The sequence below is a fragment of the Coptis chinensis genome, chromosome 8, assembly GCF_015680905.1.
Source record: "Coptis chinensis isolate HL-2020 chromosome 8, ASM1568090v1, whole genome shotgun sequence".
Taxonomy (NCBI): domain Eukaryota; kingdom Viridiplantae; phylum Streptophyta; class Magnoliopsida; order Ranunculales; family Ranunculaceae; genus Coptis; species Coptis chinensis.
This window is the reverse complement of record NC_141463.1, coordinates 1,967,613-1,975,697: the sequence shown is the minus strand read 5'-3', so window position 1 is coordinate 1,975,697 and position 8,085 is coordinate 1,967,613. Positions and strand designations below refer to the sequence as shown.

At 32.1% G+C, this 8,085-nt stretch overlaps 2 long non-coding RNA genes across 4 annotated transcripts; one reads left to right on the top strand and one right to left on the bottom strand.

The window, feature by feature from the left end:
• Positions 1 to 744: 744 nt before the first annotated feature.
• On the bottom strand, positions 745 to 3,396 carry LOC147479263 (uncharacterized). Of its 3 annotated transcripts, none has more exons than XR_015203886.1 (5): positions 3,271 to 3,396; positions 2,034 to 2,104; positions 1,855 to 1,947; positions 1,720 to 1,780; positions 745 to 1,140 (listed from the first exon to the last, which is right to left on the bottom strand). It is a non-coding gene; the product is annotated as an uncharacterized LOC147479263 (long non-coding RNA). The 3 variants fall into 3 exon arrangements; XR_015203888.1 differs by lacking the exon at positions 3,271 to 3,396 and adding an exon at positions 2,472 to 2,509; XR_015203887.1 differs by lacking the exon at positions 3,271 to 3,396 and adding an exon at positions 2,455 to 2,473.
• Positions 3,397 to 4,816: 1,420 nt separating this feature from the next.
• LOC147479262 (uncharacterized) lies at positions 4,817 to 6,058 on the top strand. The gene is made up of 2 exons (XR_015203505.1): positions 4,817 to 5,034; positions 5,724 to 6,058. It is a non-coding gene; the product is annotated as an uncharacterized LOC147479262 (long non-coding RNA).
• Positions 6,059 to 8,085: the final 2,027 nt, after the last annotated feature.

Here is an 8,085-nt window from a genome sequence, read left to right as displayed (position 1 = left end):
GGGTGGAACCAAATAATATTTTCCATACATCCAAACAATCAGATTGTGAAAACATGGTCATATTACATTTTCGTCCATTGTCTAAGAGCTCCTTACAATGGCTGCTTTCCAGCACAGTTCTTAATTTTGTTGTTGAGACAAAATGGAATGCTTTTTAAGTTTTAACCAACATTTTACTAAACCAACACTAGGTTAATCAAACGAATGTGTACTGGACCAATAACTTTTCAAACCCCATGGCCGTCTACATATCATACTCCCAAAGTCTCCATTAACCATGATACTACAGTGAATAAGTTCCACAAATTTCACATATTATCCTAGGAAGTAGGAACAACTGATTGAACTGAATAATGCCCTGCCCGGCACATGACACGTTTGCAGCCAAAACTTACACCACAGGATCAAATCAACTCCTGGGTAAACTACAGATAAATTAAAACTAGACCAATGGCAGCATAAGTTTGTTAAATTGCGACAACTAGAATTCCCAACAAAGGATCAGGCGAAGTAGTAAATACATGCCCTATATAAACCATTACTTGCTACCCGATATTTCGTGAGACATAGTGACATCAATAACCAATCGAGCAACTTCAACTATCATTCACTTGTTACTATCACAGAATCAGAGAGGTTTGCTACGTCAACTCTGGAAATTGGCATTTGAGTCTACGCTCAAATGCATATAATGGTTCTATAACTCAACAGAGTGCCATTCACTTAATCAAGTCCAAAACCTCAGCAACATGGCGTACAACCACGCCAAAGGCTTGCGCTTTATAATCTCAAAAATTTCAGACTTTACAGAGGATCTAATAGAGCTGAAGAGCAGTGACTATACATGTTTTCCATTACAACCAAACCAACAAATATACTAGTACTACGACCAAAATGAGTTTCAATCATTTGAGATTTTGTTCATACACTCTACTTTACATGTAGAAGATTACTAGATACTCTATAAGTATTCACAAAACACAGACATGTTCTTGCTTTAGATAGCAGGAGATGGATGTACAGGAGTAACTGGAGAGATGTTCTAGTTATCTATCGATGAACCCCTCCATTTCCGAAGAAGTAATCTCAATGTTGCAGCCTTCAACACTTGCTGCATCCTGCTCCTCAGACGTGATGCTTCTGGAAGACATGAGCTAGTCAAACATGGGCCCATTAAAAGAAAAAACCACTTTGAATAAGTGGGTGTGCATTACTATCACTAAACATTCCACTGAGGCTGAGTCGTGGCTCTATCCTTTAAAAAAGTGTGTTAAAGTCGATAAAAGTAAAAATTTAAAAGTCGATAAAGTAGAATTTAAAATGAAATTTAAAAATTTAAAAGTCGATAAAGTGAAATTAAAAGTCGACGTATTTTTCATCTCTATTTTACTCTCTATACTTTTTGAAAGTAAAAAAGAGATAGAGAAAACTTTAACTTTATCGACTTTTTCTTTATTTAAATTAGAAAAGCCTACTTTATCGACTTTTTAACTTTATCGACTTTTAACACTACTTTTTGTAGGATAGAGAGCCATTGGACTCAGCCTGATAGACATATAAACTAGTACGCAACTGACAAAAGAATAGCTAAAGCATCCTCCTATCCTAGCTGTTACGGCAAGATTTTCAATATATGCAACTTGTTTAACATTTGTAACAAGAGAAAACTCAAGTACGCAGAAATTTGGCTCGACAACACTATATAATTCCAAACCCCACCTGTTGCCTGAATGCCTTGGAGAACCCGAATCACATCCTGATGCTTCATAATGTTTACTGCCTGTAACAGGAACACAATCAGATTGATTCTCCAAATGGAGGTTCACGATAGGTGTATTAGGAGTTTCAAATTACCTTCATGACTTGATGAGCTTTTTACTTTCTCAGATACTTTCCGAATTTCAGTTGGAGTTTCCAGAGCATAGTACAAGCTTTGAAGACTTTGGCCTGTCAAAATTATTGTTAGTAAAAAGCTAAAATTGTGTACAAGAAGAAGAACGGCGACAGAAATAAGCGTTTGGCTATATACACACCACAGCCCTAAGCTCCTTGCCATCAATATCTTGAAAGAGAAAGTCTGTACAGCAATAACAAGATTCTACTTCTGCAGATAGATTGAACGAAAACTCACACTTAGTATATTATACATCTCACAACTTTTCACACTTCTTTTGGATCTTCATGCTGTCATGCATGTACATGACTAATTTAATAATTGCTATTTGCTACAAATGAAAGAGCAAGAAACATTTCTATGTTCAAGTGTACAAAGATGAAAGATCAGAGAGGCCTCATTTTGGCATGATTGATGCATAGCTTATACTTTGAAAAAATATAAAGTAAATAGCAATTACAATTACAATTGCTATCACTATTGATCAACACGCAACAGTGATTAAAAATGGTAAATTGTAATAATTTTCAGTGACAAACAAAAAAGGAGAAATTATATACCTACCCACTACCCTTACCAATAAACATTTCAAAATGACACCAAATTGCAAACAATCAACCATAGATTTCATTTGAAATGTTATCATTTGAATAATTGAATGTTATCATATATATCGTCGAAATATCGCTTTATGTGTCGATATTATACATTGGTGCATCTGTGAAAATCCACGATACACTATGATATATCGTCAAATATCGACAATAAACCAAATTGTCGGAGATATTTCTCAGTTAAATAATCAAGAATAAAAAGAAAAAAAAAATCGGAAATATTTATGTGAAACAATACATTTTATTAATAAAATATTTTTTAATTTCAGATCTACATTCAAACATCCTTAATTTGGTTAAGAATGATTTATTTGGAAATAAAAAATATGTTATTGTTTTTTGGAGTTTTCCTCTTTATTTTCAATAATAAATTTGTTATAATTAAATTGAACCAAAAGATTCTTAATTTCTTTCTTAATTTTTTTTAGATTAATTCATAACAAGAAACTAAAAGAATAAAAGGAAAACTAAAACTAAAACTAAAAAGAAGGAAACGAAATTGGATTTACCGAAAAAAAAAAAATTGATAATTGGTATTCTCTATGCATATACAAAGAATCAAAGATTATATTTGATTGGATCTAAATTCAAATGTTTTTAAAAAAGATTGGTCCGAAAAATAAAAACAAACAATAGTTTGATTGTATCAAAAAAATTGGATAAAAAAAAAATGACAATAAGAGAGATGAGATTGAGAAGATGGAGTTCATCAACATCAAATCTTATATATTCACATGATATAAGAGATTAGAAGACTCAAACCTCCTTTCTTAGTTCTTCATCTCTAAAAGCTTTAAGATATTAGCAAATTTTGCATATTTTGATTCTTTTTGAAGTCTATTGAAGAAGGCAGCAATTGTTTGTATATTGAAGAAAAGTCAAAACGAGAGAGAAAGACAAAAGATAGTATATATATCAAGATATTTTGAAAGTATTGACATATTGATGAAATATCACGATATTTAAAGATATATCGAGGATATTTGCAGTTTTTGCAAATGAAAATATCAAAATCATATCCTTGATATATTCGTATATTTTGTTGAGATCTCGATACAAAATCGCGATATATCGCAATATTTTGTATTATGGATTGAACTATTGAAGTGGTCAAAGCCCATAAAACTGGATTAGTGCCCGACTAAATGCTGACGTGGCATGAGTTTGTGCTAGTGCTAGACTAATATGGCATGAGTTAATTAAGTGTTGAAAAGGCTTTATATATAGACCAAAGTGATAGCTTGCCAACTTCGGTGCTAATAGATAGGCATGGATAGTGCTGTCAAAATGTTTTCAACCACATTGTTTGAAAAAGCCCTCAAAATAATCTAGGATTGATTTGAGGGTAGGGTTAACCCGACCCTCAAAACATATGAGGGAGGGTAAAAGCCTAGAGTTCAAACATTAAGCTCGCCCACACCCCGAAACCCTAATTAGGCCCTCAATCATGAAAAAATAAAAGTAAGCTCTCATCTATAATTACCTTATTACTATATCAAAGTTTTGTTTTACTTAAAATATCCTTAGGGTTATAGTATCTACCCTTTTAGAAATTGGGTAAAGTCCACAACCATATTTTCATTTCATTTTAATTATAAAAGATTCGTTCAAGCAACGATCTTAGAAAAGGAAAAGGATGTCTCAATTTTCATAAGATATATCCAAACAAGTTTATATTGTCTTAAGTCGATTTATAGGTGGTTGGGTTCTTGTTATTGATAGAATGGGTTCCCATTGGCCTCCAAAACTATGGATGGGCCATAAACCACTTGAGACTTAGAATTATGTATTTGTTCCTCATTTTGTATGGTTGGATCCTAAACATTAAACATGTATTTTAACATGTAAATCAATACTCTATTTTGGGTCTAAGTGTTTGTATTGTAGTATGGGATAAAATCAGTATTTCAATATTGAATGAAGACATTCAAAAAGATTACAATGAGGAAAAAGATCTCTAACCCGCCCTAGACCCTATATAATGTAATTTCAAGTTTGGGCTTAATACATTTTCTATTGGCCCGTTTTAGCCCGGCCCGGCCCATTTGACAGCACTAGGCATGGACATGTGCAACGTTTTACCACATTGTTTTACATTGAAATAATCTGGGATTTGAGTATAATCTTCCTGGCTAACAATCGGGCCATTAAAACCCCATCAATTCGTAATAACTCACAAAACCTCATTTCTTTTTAGAAAATAGAAAACTGACAAAAATACCCCCACTTAATAGACCCGTGAATTATTCTATTTTCTCTCTTCCTTCTCACTTTTTTCTTTTTAGCTTTTTATATCTAAAATATCTTCTTCTACCAGTCTAAATTCACATAGTACAGGAGAATAAAGTTGACGAATCATCAACAAAAAATATGAAAGCAACAACAGAGAAAAGGAAGAACTCAATCTACAATTTCGAAAAAGCTGAAAATCCAAACAAAAAAATCAAACCTTTAAGTTCTAGAAGAGATGGAGATGAAATTGAGAAGATGGCTACTCCAAAAACTATAGTGAACAAACCAAATCTGGTGAGAATCTTCAACCTTTAATAATATTTTTATAAATTTGTATGAAAAATTAAAATGAATTTTCACATGTGAGTTAGTTTGTAAATATGAATTTACATTTGTTTAGTGATTTACTATGTATTTTATAGTTTTCATAGTTTTGTAATTTCAAGTTTGGATTTATTATGCATTTTTATGTTTGTGTATGTAGTAGTTTTAGTATGCATTTTTATATTTTCATAGTAGTTTTTACTCTGCATTTGTAAATTTGCGTAGTATTTTTACTATGTTTTTTTTTTTATGTTTATGTAATGTGTGGTGATAGTTTTACTCTGTATTCTTTTAAATTTGTGTAATAGTTTTACTATACATTCTTAAATTTGTGTAGTAGTTTTACTTTGAATTTTCATGTTTGTGTTGTAGTTTTACTCTACAATTTTAGATTTGTATAGTACGTATAGTAGTTTCACTATGCATTCTTACATTTGCGTAGTAGTTTTACTATGCATTCTTAAATTTGCACAGTAGTTTTATTTTGCATTTTCATGTTTGTGTTGTAGTTTTACTCAGCAATTTTAGATTTGTATAATACATATAGTAGTTTTACTCGATCTGCACTTTTAAATTTGCATGGTAATTTATGTATGTATTTTAAAGTTTGCATAGATAATCTATCTTTGTTATTAATTGGTTTTCTCTCATTGTAACAGAATGTAAATGAGCATAAGTTGTACAAGACCTTTAAAGCTTCCGCATTATCTACGCTTGGTCTTGTGGCAGATTTTGAGAAAAGGCTTAGAGTTGATCATATATATCCCAATAAAGAACATGGGATCCAAAAGAAGAATGCAAGAAATGATGAGTTGATTTTTGTTTAATCACTTCTTGGTGGATTTGTTAGATCTTTGATGTAATAACTACAATTGTTAGAATTATGGATGTAAAAAGGCTAATTTGGCTTAATGTGTTGTTGGTAGATTATGTAATGGGAATCTATTTTATCTTTTCAGTTGGTAAAACAGTTGGGTTTGTTATGTTTAAGAAATATATACCGTGTAAAAATAATTTTGCATATGTTATAATCGATCTATTTTTTCTATGAAAATATAATTTTTCATAGGTCAAGTTACCGCGATAAATTTAAATTTACATAGATCAGTTATGTCGGATATCAGTTGTAGTAATCTACTGTGTAAAAATACATTTTAACATGTCATATAAAATTATATGAGTTCGTTATGTCAGATGTTAGATTGGTCAATTTCAAAGAAATGTTATGTGAAAACAATTTATCATGCATAGTTTCTTATTTGTTTGCAGACTTGTAAACACTCTTCTAAATTTAAATTTTCATTGATCAAGTTACTATGTAAATTTAAGTTTTCATAGCTCCAGTGACTATGTAAATAAAGTTTTACATATATATGACTATGTAAAAATACATTTACATATATTCTATCCGGTGTCGGGAAATTTTCAATCTTAAAAGTTACTATGTAAATTTAAGTTTTCATAGCTCCAATGACTATGTAAATATAGTTTTACATATATATGACTATGTAAAAATACATTTACATATATTATGTCAGGTGTCGAAAAATTTTCAATCTCAAAAGGGTAAAAAAGAAAATAAGATAAAATAAAAAATAAAAAATAAAAAACGGACTGGATTTTATCTCTTTTTGAGAAAATAGAGAAGTTATTTAATGAGACCTAAATAATAGGGAGGTTATGTAGTATGGACAGAAGGGAGGGAGTTTATACTCAACTGGGTTAGAACCAAGAGGCTGAGCTTCATTTCTTGTGAAATAATCTCACTAAACAGCTTAAATAAAAAGGCTTCTTTGCATAGTTTTTAATATTTAGTAGATATAGTCCACAATCAGAAAAAGAAACTAGAGCGGGAATGAGTACTGAAAAATAGGATCCATCAAACTCTTGCACCAAGTTCTTGATTCCCAGAGGTCATGCTTTCTGAATCCTTCCTACAAGGTAATAATCATGGCTTCTTGTGGACCTTGTACATGAGATTTCCTGCGTCCTGCAAAAGAAGCATGAAGTCATCGAAGCCATTTCCAGATTATATAGTGCCTTCACAACCCGTTAAATATTCACAAGAGAGAGAGAGCAGACAGTGAAATGCCAATGCAACAGATCCTATCTTCCAATAGTTGGGGACATGTAACTTGCAGGTAGAGGCAGAAGGGGGTTGGAAAATTGATATTAAGGCTTTTTGGTACTGTTGATGCATATGATCGTGGAATGCAAAGTGACAGTTTTCCTATTTAGCCAAATAAAGTATGCAATATAAATTATATGAATTAAGGTTGGATTAAGGTTCAATCGTCCTAACAATATCAGAGATACTAAGGCCATCACCCAAATTATCCGGTCTCCAAGTAAAGGGGAAAGGAAACCATATCCTACTAATATAAGGGGAAATGATAATAGTTTCAAGAGCTTCGTGTCATCTTTCACAAGTATCCTTGCTCGATCTACCATGATAATAACATATTTACAATACTAATAAACCTTGGTCCTAACTTCGCAATGAATCATCTCTCTTCAAGAATCCACTATGGAAAAATAGAAATAGTTTGACTAATCGGTTTAGGAAGGCAACCAATTCCCTAAAGGGTTACTCCCACTAGATGAGCCAATTAGGATTTTCTCTCACTAGATGGGAAATTAGGGTCTTTCTCCATTTACACACAAAAAAAACACGGTCAATTCAAGTTGACTATGTTTTGTGTGTACTTAGGGAGGAGACCCTAATTTCCCCATCTAGTAAAGGAGGAAATCCTAATTGGCTCATCTAGTGGGGGTAATACTAGTTAACCCTTCCCTAAATACAGAAAAACTCAAGGAAACCAAGTGACCAGCAATAAACTGACCACAATAAACAGCACAGCAGAGTTACAGATGCGCTGGGAATTGCCAGCCAACTATATATGCTTATTATTTGCAGGAACCCACTGCATAATCTACTTTTCATTTCCAAAGATATGAAGTAACAATGACACGGAAATCTTTCTCAAGATGGGCTGACCGTTGACCCTCCTGAGTCCTGAC